We start from the raw sequence: 12,641 nt of genomic DNA, 5'->3' as shown, positions 1-12,641 counted from the left end.
GTATATTTCTTGCTATATCTCCTGCCTTCTTGTGCTTTTTGTTGATGACTTTGCTGCTTAAAATGGCTCTCAAGGGAGTTCCCGTTGTGGTGCAGTGGAAACAAATCCACCTCATATCCATGAGGATGCGGGTTCGATCTCTGGTCTTGCTCAGGCCAGGATCCCGGTTGAAGATCCAGGGTTGCTGTGAGCTGCGATGTAGATCGCAGATGCAGTTCAGAGCCTGGGTTGCTGTGGCTGTCGTGTAGGCTGGCAGCTGTAGCTTTGATCCGACCCCTAGCCTGGGAACTTCCATATGTTGTGGGTATGGCCCTAAAAACCAAAAATAAAATAAAACGGCCCTCCAGCTCAGTGCTGAGTCATTGTCCGATGCTTCTAAGCAAAAGACTGTGATGTGTGAGGGAGAAAACACACGTGTTAGATAAGCTCCTTTCAGGCATGAGTTGTAGTGCGGCGGGCCAGGAGTTCATTATTAATGAATTGACAGCATATATTAAATAAGATACCTTTAAACAGAAATGCACACAAAACAAGTCTATATACATTTGGCTCATAAAAATGTGTGATCAGAAGTTCCCGCTGCAGCACAGTGGGTTAAGAATCTGACTGCAGTGGCTTGGGTCACTACTGAAGGGCGGATTGGATCCCAGCGCAGTGCAGTGGGATAAAAGGACCTGGTGTTGCCTGTGACTTTGGCATAGGTGGCAGCTGTGGCTCAGATGCAATCCCTGGCCTGGGGACTTCCACATGCCCTGGGTGCAGGCAAAAAAAGAGAAAAAAGAAAGTGTGACCAGAGGATTTTAAGAAAGTAACCCTGTATTTCCCACAGGTGAAATGGTTCAGTATTCACTCATTTGGTGCTTGTCATGACTTCATAGAACATAACTTCCCCAAATAAAGAGAACTGAGTGTATATAACTCAGCTGTTGTAATGGAAAAGCAGTGACAGAGGACACTTATTTAGTGAGTATGGTTGAATAAGTACACGGAATTTTTGAATGCTAATTATATAAGGCCTTGTACTAAGCACAGTGAATTTATAACATTTGAACAGATATAGAGAGACAGATGATGACAGATAGATAGGTAGATAGATAGGGAGAGATTTTTTTTCTTTTCTTTTTATGGCTGCTCCTGAGGCATATGGAAGTTTCTGACCCAGGGGTTGACTCTAAGCTGCAGCTGAAGTCTATGCCACAACCACAGCCACAGCAACACCAGATCTGAGCTACATCTACAACCTGTGCTACAACTTGCAGCAACACTGGATCCTTAACCCACTGAGCAAAAGCAGGAATCAAATCTGCATCATCATGGAGACAAGTGTCAGGTCCTTAACTTGCGAAGCCCAACGGGAACTCCTATAGATTTTTTTAAATTAATAGAAGTAACAAGACATGTACACACCTTTCTGTGGAACAAGCCAGTAAGTCAAGCTTTCACCGAATGGTACATATCAATTACCAGAGGACTCCAGAGGAAGTAACAGCCTTGGATTAAAGGAGACCGAGGTCGGTTCTCCTTTAAGCTACAACTTACATTAAAAGAAAGGATGCAAACTGGGCATATAGAGGTAGAAGCTGGCCATCTCAAGCGAGGTCAGCAGAGGAAGAACAGACTGCAGATGGTCCCTGACCGACAGTTCCACTAAAGGATTTTCTGACTTCTCTGTGGTGAGAGAGGGGTATGTATTCAGTAGAAACTACACTTGGATCTCTTCCTGGGCTGCATGATGCGACACTATCTCATGATGCAGCAGCAGCAGCAGCTCCCGGGCAGCCCAGCCATCATGAGCATGAACCACCACTACACTTACAACCACTCTGCAACCACCAGCCCGCTATGCTGCCTTTCACTTTCAGGACAGCATTCAATCAATTCCATGAGATACTCAACACTTTATTATAAAATAGGCTTTGTGTTAGATGGTTTTGTCCAACTATGGGCTAATGTAAGGGTTCCAGTCAAATATAAGTTCAGCTAGGCTCAGAGAGGATGTTTGGTAAGTTGGATGTTTGGTAATATTAAATCATTTTCGATTTATGACATTTTAACTGACAGCACGTTATCAGGAAGTAACCCCATCAAAAGTTGAGAAAGATCTGTAGGGTCCAGAAATCACTGGGTTTATTAAATGAATGGTTTGCATGTTAGTCTGGGCAGAATTAAATGCCAGAAGCAAATGCCAGGGCAGAATTAAGTGTATGAGCGTTTTATTAGGAAACAAACATAAGAGGGAAAATGGAGAGGTCTGTAGAAGTCAGGAAGGGTAGGTCTGACCCTGAGTGATGAAGACAGGAAAGGCAGATCACTCTGAGGTCTATGGCCAATGTCAGCCTCAGAGGGGAACAAGTTACTACGCTCAGTAATTGGCTGGAAGCTGTGCATGGGAAGTTGACCTCAGGGGAGGCACTAAGGGTGATGGCCTCAAGAGGGCAGCACTGACACCCTAGCTCAGTTACACTCCAGGTGGGGGAGCTCTCCCGGCCACTAAATTGTGAGCTGAACAGGTTACTTTTCATCATCTTATAAAATGTGTTAAAATATTCATTTATTAACATTAGTTTTCAGCATTAGTCAGGCAAGTTTAGAGTCTGATCAGATTTAAATCCTAGATACCACATATATGTGGTTTGATGCAAGATAACTAATACCTCAGAGTCATGTAGTCTTCATTTGTAAAATTATGATAATTATCTTAATCTCATATATTTGCTGTATGCATGTAAATTACCCAGCACTAATGTCCAGCACACAGAGGGGAAAAAATGGTAAGAGTCTCCTGATTTAATATCTAACAAAAAGTGTATTCTAAAATTTTTGAAAGATGGTTCTATTCTCAACAAAGGATATCTATTTAAGTTTAGATAATCAATGTTAGCTCCTTTCTAATAATAACAGTATCACTGAAAATATTATGTCCTATATCTCTCTGTTAATAAGGTTTGCCAAATGACTTGTAAAAGTAATTTAAAAGGCCAGCAATTATAAAGTCACTTGTCACAGAAGTTCATTTTGTCTGCAGAACTCATGAAAGTCAGTGTGATTTCATTATGAAATTGTTCCACAGGCGATATGAAAGCATTTTCATATTGTCAACAGAATAACCATTGCATGAGAAATTATTACTTAGCACACCTATCCATTAACTAAAGTGTACACCTACAAACCATTAGGAAATGAAGAAAATGTAACAAAGTCTCACTAAATTGACTTTTAATCTGGTTAGATTCTTAGGTTCTTATTCTTTACAACTGCAGTTACTAAACTGCATATTCCAATAATTTTTCATAAGAATGTTCAAAACGTGCCGTGCATAAAAATATTGACCATACATTTTTAGTGCATTATATACAGTTTAGATTAAATGTAAGGATACTTAGAAAATAACAGAGTTCTTCAGATTTCCTTTGGGAATTAAACATATTTTCATATAGTGAAAACAAAATCATGACAAAAGAATCTATCCAATTGCAGATGGTTTGAAAAGTTTCTTTTCATACTCCACTTGAGTAAAATATAATAAAACTCTGCTCAGAATCAAATCCTGATTATTTGATGTTTAAAATCACCCTTAGTTTCTTTCAGAGGTAGAGAGCACAGAGCCAACACTGGGAATTATTAGGGTGTATTCCTACAGATATGTCCTTTGCCTACTGCTACTCAATTCCTAGTCTTGCAAAATATCTTCTTCCTGATGAATGTATCTGTTTAGGATGAGAACAAGATGAGCATATCATGTGAAAAGATGTGTTATAGTCAACAGAGAACGTCAAGAATGTCTTCAGTGACAGGAGTTCCCACTGTGGCTCAGTGGTAACGAACCAAACTAGTATCCGTGAGGATGTAGGTTCGATACCTAGCCTCTCTCAGTGGGCCAAGGATCTGGCATTGCTGTGGCTGTGACATAGGTCAGAGATGCGCCTCGGATCTAGTGGTGCTGTTGCTGTGGTGTAGGCCAGCAGCTGCAGGTCCAATTTGACCCCTAGCCTGGGACCCTCCATATGATGCAGGTGTGGACCTAAAAAATACACACACACACACACACACACACACACATATATGTATATCTTCGATTTCAAAGAACTGTCCATATAGTGGAGGATATAACACCAATCAAGCTGGAATTAAACAGGCTCATAGACAAAGCCATGAAGTTTAGACAGAGGGACAGTGAGTGACGGCAGAGAATCATTCCTTAGCAAATATGTATTAAGGATCTCTTGTGAGCCAGGACTATTGCAAGAACTGTAATATGGTAATAAATAAAATAATAATTCTCTGTCTTCCCAAGGTTTCCATTCTTGCAGGGGAATACAAGCAATAAACAGTGGAATTATCTACACTATGAGAAGCTCTAACACCAACTGGACAAGAGCACAGATGCTGGAGACAAACAGCGAGCCTCTGAATCTCTGCTCTGCTACTTTATTGCTCTGTAGTCTAGGATGAACTTTGCATATCGGCAGGCCTCAAGTTCCCCACATGGAAAATGAAGATAATAAAACTGTCTCCTCTTGTTGTTATGAGGATTAAGCGAGTTAATATAGCTAACGTTCTTAGAACAGTGTATGGAACATAAAATCATAGAAACACCTGCTGTTATTACTATTAATGCGATTTATCAGGTGGATAGATGAGCTATGGGGAAATTCATCAGTTGGAGGGGAGGCTGTATGGGTACCTGATAGAAGGCGTGTGATTAGATGACACCTGAGCAGAGGCCCAGAGATGATGCAGAAGGAGGGCTTGCTGACCTCTGGGACGAGAGTGTTCAGGCACAGGGGACAGGATCATTTTAGGAGCTTGGCCTTTACAGTCATTGATCTGGAACAGTAGAGGGATTTGGGCAGAATACGACACGATCTAACTTACATTTTTAAAAAGATCATACTCCTTAAGCCAACCTATATTTTAAAAAAGACCACACTCACTGATCTGTGGAGCACAGGCTCTCAGGGATGGAAAAAGACACGCTGTTCGGAAGCTACTGCAATGATCTGGGAGAGAGGACGGTGCACTGGACCAGGGTGGCACCGGGGATGACATGAAAAACCAACAAACAAAAAACTGAAGTCTACATATATTTTGTAGATAGATCTAATGGGATTTTTTGACGGAGAAGATCTAGGTTATAAAAGAGAATTCAAGTGGTCTCCCAAGTTTTCAGCTTGAGAGATTACAAGCATAGTTTCCATTTATCAAGGAAGGAAGGCAGGCCAGTGGATGGACAATGTTTTGGCCCCACTGGAAAACGTAAATTACAAACAAGAATACAGCTCGCTGAGATTAGCAAAGACACGGACTGCAAATGAGAAGCAGAAGATACATCCTCTACGTATGGACAGTTCGTGGAAGAAAGGATTTTATTTTGGGGAAGCTTAGGAGAAATCACCCTTCTTTCTTGCTTCCCTCCCTCATTCCCTGCTTCCTGTGTATTTTTCTTCCCTCCTCCCTCCCGTCCTCCTTTCCTTCTTCCTTCCCTTCCTGTTCCTTTCTTTGTCCTCCCTTTCCTTCTTTTTCTCAGTAGACAATGATCTATGTTAACTTTTTCTCAGAACTCTGCATGTTGGTAACTTTGAACTTACTGCGAAATCGACTATGTCTCTCCATCGGATGTAAAATGTGCCACTTGAACAAAGCAGAAGCTATTATGAAAGGATGGGCTTTGTAAGAACCCACTTGGGTTCCTTCTTTGTTCTCCTCCACTCCGTGTGCATAAAACCCCATGAAGAGCCCCTCTCTGTCACCACTTGTGTCATGTCCCAATGTCTAGCACCTACTTCTTGTGATCTTTTAGAATGTCAGGACAGCACCTTAAAAATCTGTAAAGTGTATTGAGTCCAACTCTTCATAAATAATGTGCTTAGAAGTAAGTTATTCTTGGATTTCTGGGATTTTTTAATTTAATGTGTCACTAAAATAATTTCAAAATATTTCAGTACAATTTCATTTTAATATAAAATTGTTTCCTTGTTAATTTCTCATATGAGAAACATCTCTAAAAGCTATTTCTGAAAGTCATAGAAACATGATTTTAAAACTGAAAAGCCATGTTTTGAAAAGTCAAAATTAGTTTATCATCAAATAAGAAAAGAAATGGTATCACTTGCTACAATGTGTATTTGTACTGATTAAATCTTTTATAGAAAAAAAATGACCTTAAAATACCAAGGCAAAATGCTTTGTAAAAACAATGTTAGTAAAAAAGTAATATAAACAGTTAATATTGCAAATAGTACAATTTTACAAGTACATATAAATGTGGGGTCAAATGAAATCTGAACGATGTAGTCCATTATTTTTTGAAAGAAATATAGATTTCTTATAGCCATCAGGAATTTAAATTTACAATTGCTATATTTTAATTTAGAGGTTTTTTTTTTTTTCTCTACTAGCCTCTCTTTACAAAACTTTGTCTTTCTCTTGGATATAATGCTTTACCTTTAATTTAAACATGCTGTAAATAAGTGGAATGACTGTACAACAAAGAGATATCTGAGTACCAACAAATCTGCTTTTTAAAAGTAAAGGTTACATTGATTAGCAAAATACAGGGCAAGGGTACATGTTACGATGTTACACATCATATATAATTGCTCCATATTAGTTACCCAAAAACAAAAAATGCTCTCACCTTGGATACAATCTTAATTTCAAACCAGTGTGATAGCTGCCTGGATTCAAGTCCTTCGCCCATCACCACACTGGCCCAGAGCAAAGAGCTCCCCAATCAGGAAGAGTCAGAAAAGAGATTTACTACACTGCAATTTGCCAATGGAGCCATTCCTAAGATAACATAGAACTGATTTTAGGATGTTAGAAAGAAGAAACACAATTTATAAAAGAATCTTAACTACAATGGATAATGACAATCACAGGTTCAGCCACTCATGAGGAATCCCAAGGAATCAGAGTGTGTACATTTTGATTTATGCGTCGCCAGTGAACCAAATCCAAATAACTGAAAGGAACGGCAATGAATAATTTCATGAAATAACATTAGTAAATAGATTGACAGTGATACATGTAAACTGAAATTCCAAACACTGAACAAAGATAATACCAAGAGGTCACTTTGCACACTTGGTAGAGATAAAAAGAAACAGATCTGACCTTTCAGCAAATATATATATATATATATTTCATCTCATTGCTGAAAGGATGAAAAGTGTAAAGAAAAGCGATCAGTGAATTTCCTACTTACTTTCTGCTTATACTTCCTTGAAACTCTGCAGCTGGGGGTAGGATGGGGTTGCTTGTCACTCTTACTGCCTTATGAAAAAAATGAAAAAGAAAAAAAGAAGTCATCTATTAGAGTGGCTGCAGTAAATTACAAATGGAGATCCTGCGATTGAGCCATGATGGGTCCGGGGACAGAAGCTCCCATTTCCACTTCAAGGGCCAGTGGCCGTGTAGGTAATGGAATAAATGTAGATATTTCCACCAGTCTCTGAGAGGCAGAGCACAGCAGCTTAGAACTAAGAGTAGTCTGCCCTCCAGAGATGGGCACTGGTGAGGAGCTAGTGCCATGCAGCAGAAGCATCAGGAGGGGTTCACATCCCAAGAGATGCATGGCTGGTTTTCTGTCGGTGAGAACCTCAGTCAAACTTCATTATGGGACCCTGGTCAGTAGAGAAGGACTGCAGAACTTCCCTCGGAGCCTCCGATGAGTGCTGCCTGTGCTAAGAGAACGGTTTGTGTGTTTCTTGGGTAGAGGAAGGAGCGAGGATAAGCACTTGTTGTTGAAGAAGAGGTAGCAAGACCTCAGCAGGGACTCAGCAAAGACGGTATCAGAAAGCTAAGCACTTGAGGATGAAGGCGAGTGCTTTGAGATGAAATGCTGAAGGACAGAGCAGTTACAAAACTAAGAGGTACAAAAATGACATTAAATATACCATTTTAAAAAACCCCAGAAAACAAAGAAAAAGCAAGAGTGCGTGTCTGTTTCAATAGAAAGAGCTCAATGACCTTGAAGGGACATATTTAAGTGCCTCTCCAACCTCCAACCCCATCAGTGAGCATACGGCTCCAGGGCCAAGTGCAATCAGTTCTGGGAGGCAAAGAAAGTAGCTTTTTTGGCACACTTAAGTTGTAATGTGTAGACTTCGACAAACCCCTCCATGCAGCAGGCTCTCTTTTGGAAAACTGAAGACAATTGAAAAATAAATTCTGACATAATCTTATCTTTCACAAGACTAACAGTTGCCAGTACTCCTACTTACTTAGTTCAAGGATAGTTTTGTATTTTATTCAAAATAAGTTTCTTCCGTCTTTGCTCCTTAACTACATTCTGTGCAAACAGCTGTCATTTCAGTTTTTGGCAGCAGGGTTGTTACAGAAAATTGACCTTCAATGGGTCATATTATCTCATCCAGGTAGACTATGAGGCTTTAAGCAAGTGACGCTACTTTTCATAGAGAAACTTTAGGTCCAAAAGGAACATGCATTTTGTTCTATCATAAGATACAACATTAGATTTTCAATAGAGTTGCTTTTCATAATATTGTTTAATTAAATCACTATTTTTTCTGTTAGACAATGGGTTACTTATTTTATACTGTGTATTAAATTTACTTTTAGGTCATTTACAATGATTTGAAATTGCTAAAGTTATGGTATTTATACATTTAATTTATCATGTTTTCCTTTGCTCAGAATTTATCAAAAATTTCACATTTTTTTTTCTCTAAACTTGCCAGAGTTAAAAAAAAAATCAAAACGGGGGAGGGGAATAATTTCTAAAATGTGCTCAGATAGAAATATAACATCTAGGAGTTCCCTTCGTGGCTCAGTGGTTAACGAACCTGACTAGGAACCATGAGGATGTGGGTTCGATCCTTGGCCTTGCTCAGTGGGTTAAGAATCTGGCGTTGCTGTGCGCTGTGGTGTAGGTCACAGACGTGGCTTGGATCCCACATTGCTGTGGCTGTAGGCTAGCGACTATGGCTCTGATTTGACCCTTACCCTGGGAACCTCCTTATGCTGCAGTTGTGGCCATCAAAAGCAAGCAAGCAAGCAAGCAAGCAAGCAAGCAAGCAAGCAAGAAAGAATCTATTTTTTTCAATATACAACTTGGCTACTGGACAGAGAAAGTAGCGGTCATGAGGTTTCAGCTGCCCTAAGTCGGACTGTAGAGCCTTCTGTAGGTCCTTAATTCTACCATTTGCATGGTAATAAAAAACTTGAGTTCCATTTATTGTCTCTTACCTAAATAGAAGGCAAAATGAGACAGACAAATTCTAATTCAATAAGTGAACATATTACTGAGAAAGGTCTATAATCATTATACTAAACTCACCTGTTACATGAGTTGACCTGAAAACATTCCATTGGCGGGGGCCCTGCTTGCAGATTAGCAGAAGCACCAAAGAAGAGGTCGCAAGCGATGGCACAGGGCCAGCTCTCTGCGCAGAGGTGAAATGACAATGAAGGAAGGGAACCCCTGCCTGACCTCACAAAATCATTAATCAGATTTGAAAGCAAGTTCATCCTCAACCCAGTACCACATACTCACTGTGAAAACAATGTGATCCAGTTAATGTTGTCAATGCTAGCTTGCCCTAATGAAATTGCTTCAAAGGATGAAATGTTTGTGCGTGCATCGTCTACTGCTAGAATTATCTAAGGATTTGCCTTTTGGATGTTTGGATGCTGAGTCCTCTTTGTATCTGACACTTACAAGGAGATGTTCTTCCACCAGCTACACTGCCATGTCCTCAATTAGTAGAAGCTAGGAGGCCTTTTATCAAAACAAAGTAAATGATACCTCGCTTGAATTGACAAAAAAAAAAAAAAAAATCTATGTTTGAAGTGAAAATTTTTGAGCAGCTTTTAACAGATATTATGTATCAATGGATTATCTTTGCAGGGACAACCCAGCCTTTGTAAATGTCATTACAATTTCCTGTTAACCTAAGAGAAGCCTCCCTTGGCAGCTCTTTCTGGGGTTCTGGGGCAGCCATCCTGGACTTTACCTGCTGCTTCCTTATGCTGCCTACACAAGGTACACCCAGATTTTCAAGAACACACAGGCTGTGAACAGTGAGAACCACATACTGACGAAGGTGGTGAAAAGCTGGAAACTTCCTCCCCTCCATAACCATACTTTTGTCATTCCCCACTTTTGATCTATGGTTGGCAGACAAAGACACACCATGTGAATACTGTCCTCCAGGAACAGCTCAAGCATTTAGGAAAGAAAAAATTTTTAAATGTGTAATTCCATGTTTATAATGTAAAAATTAGTCTTGGAGTTCCCATCGTGCCACAGCAGAAACAAAATGAATCCGACTAGGAACCATAAGGTTGCGGGTTCGATCCCTGGCTTCACTCAGTGGGTTAAGGATCCGGCATTGCCGTGAGCTGTGGTGTAGGTTGAAGATGTGGCTCGGATCTGGCGTTGCTGTGGCTGTGGTGTAGGCCGGCAGCAACAGGTCCGATTAGACCCCTAGGCTGGGAACCTCCATAAACTGCAGGTGCGGCCCTGACAAGGCAAAAATTAGAAATTTTGCCTGTGTGTGGCACGCATATTTTAGACTGCCAGGAAGTCAGAGATGCTTGTGCTCAAAGCCAAGTTCAGTTATTTACTCGCCATGGAAAAGTAATTTTTCTGAGCTTCAGCTCTTTATTAAGTAAAGAGTTGTTCATTGTCAATATTTTGGAAGGTTGTATTAAATGGTATAACATTGATCATTCATATATATTGAGCACTTACCACAGGCTAAGCACTGGGCTAAGTGTTTTATATTGAGTGTCCCATTTTACCATAAAATAGAATCTGTACTTAATATGAAAAAGCAATGAGTTTTAGTAACTTGAAAACTCAATCTTCGTGCAAGTTAGACCAAACTCTGCGCTACCAAACACACAAAAGCAATTTGTGGCCACAAAATATTTTAGAGTTTTGAGCAAGTGCCACTGGATATTATCCTGAACATGCAGTTCAATAACATATTTCAAGTCAACCAATATTTTTGACAGTTATCCGTCATGAAGTCTGTGACTATATCAAGATTTGCAAAAGCAGAGAGGAGAGAAAATTGAAGAAAGAAATTCATTTTTATGGTTCAGATATACTATAAAACCTTGACCAAAAGGTCTCAAGAAAGTAAGAGGGATTTGCAGTTTTAGAGTTTATTATCCAACTGAGAATCCTGTGTAGAGTACTTGATTAAGGAGATAAGGTTACATATAAAAGTCAGAGAGTCTAGTTAAATAGGCAGTGGGTTTCCCATGTCACTAGATGCACTGTAAATAATACTTTTTAAAAATATATTCTTCAGTGATTCATAAGATTAAAGCTTTGTCTTTCAAAAACGACCCTATCTCCATCATATTTAAGGACTGCCTTAATTTGAATTTCTAACAATTAACTAATCTATTATGGGAAAATTAAAGATAGATATTTGGCATGATAATATAAAGCAATTCTTAGCACCTCCAAAGTACATCAAATCTAAAGTATTTTCTCTAGCAATCAACTCTAAAATTGGAAAAATTGGCATTTTCAATATATGTTTGCTATTTGATCGATTAATTATCAGAGCACACTAAATGGAGAATTTTGGAAAAAGGGAATGATGCAAATATTCTTGTAATGAAAGAACGGCCCTTTTTTTTTTTTTTTTTTTGGTCTTTTGAATATTTGAATATCTACAATTCCCACCCCCAATCCAAGCAATACTATTTTAAATTCAATCATTTTCTTAGAGAAAATAAACCGCAAAAATTGCAGACTTGGGCCAGTTCTCTTTCTTAAATGGAATTACACTCTTTAGCCATTAGCTTTAAACATCAAAAACACAACAGGATCAGCCTGCAAACAAGACAGGCCAGCATGACGGTAGTTCCTCCCTCCACGAAAAACAGTGTGATGACCTACTCACTGTCTAATCCGTCTGCATTTTACATAAATCAGTCATCTTCAGTTGAAGACTCTAGGGTTCTACTGTGATCTCTCTGCGTGGCGGATCTTATCTTGGAAGATCCTCTTATTGAAACACTTAATTCAACTGACATCTTTGACATTAACTTCAAATACAAGTGGCTTCCACAGACGAATAAGAAAAAACTAAACTCTGTGTACTTTTCTGAGGACATTGTCTTTGGATAGAAGCTTGGGAAGACACATAGTCATAGAAAGCTCTCACAAAATCAGTATCTTTTATAGCTGTGATTTAATGTATTTTCATTGTCTGTGTGCAACAATCCTAAAACTACATTTTAGAGAAAACACAATCTTGGCCCAGTGATTTTCAATGGAAGCAAGACTATGCTTTCAAGTATGTTTACATTCATGGATGTTCTAGCTCCTCATACCTTCCGATGAGTTTTGGTTCAGGGATGGAGAAATGTAAGATATTTACTAAAATGTTCATTGGGCAAATAGTGTTCCAAGGACTTTGAAATAACCACTGTTCCCTTTAGTTACAATTCAAATATGCATATAAGCACATACTGCATCACTGCCCATGTCCACCCTTGCTCTGTCAGCTGAGAAGGCCTGGAAATCACAACTCTCCAGGAGCGAGGATGCCTAGATCCTGGATTCGAACACTCTTTTCCATTAAAAGGAACCAGTGCTCCTTAGAGAAATGACCGATTTTAGTGCTGGGAATATACAAAATGCGTCTGGAGCA

The 12,641-nt window shown here is 39.4% G+C and overlaps 1 protein-coding gene across 2 annotated transcripts in view; it reads right to left on the bottom strand.

Annotated features, from left to right (window-relative positions):
• Positions 1-5,941: 5,941 nt before the first annotated feature.
• The window catches only part of LOC146398773 (uncharacterized), a 765,729-nt gene continuing 759,029 nt past the window's right edge, over positions 5,942-12,641 (bottom strand). For both annotated transcript variants that reach the window (XR_014817271.1, XM_084979043.1), the window contains one exon: positions 5,942-7,275. The gene's annotated coding sequence lies outside the window, so the exon portion shown is untranslated. The remainder of the gene's footprint in view (positions 7,276-12,641) is intronic.

The sequence above is a fragment of the Sus scrofa genome, chromosome 10, assembly GCF_054392235.1.
Source record: "Sus scrofa isolate SSC_HxYL_T2T_F1_AM1 chromosome 10, Sscrofa_HxYL_maternal_Yorkshire_Landrace_v2.0, whole genome shotgun sequence".
Lineage (NCBI taxonomy): Eukaryota > Metazoa > Chordata > Mammalia > Artiodactyla > Suidae > Sus > Sus scrofa.
This window is presented reverse-complemented; position numbering and strand designations above follow the sequence as displayed.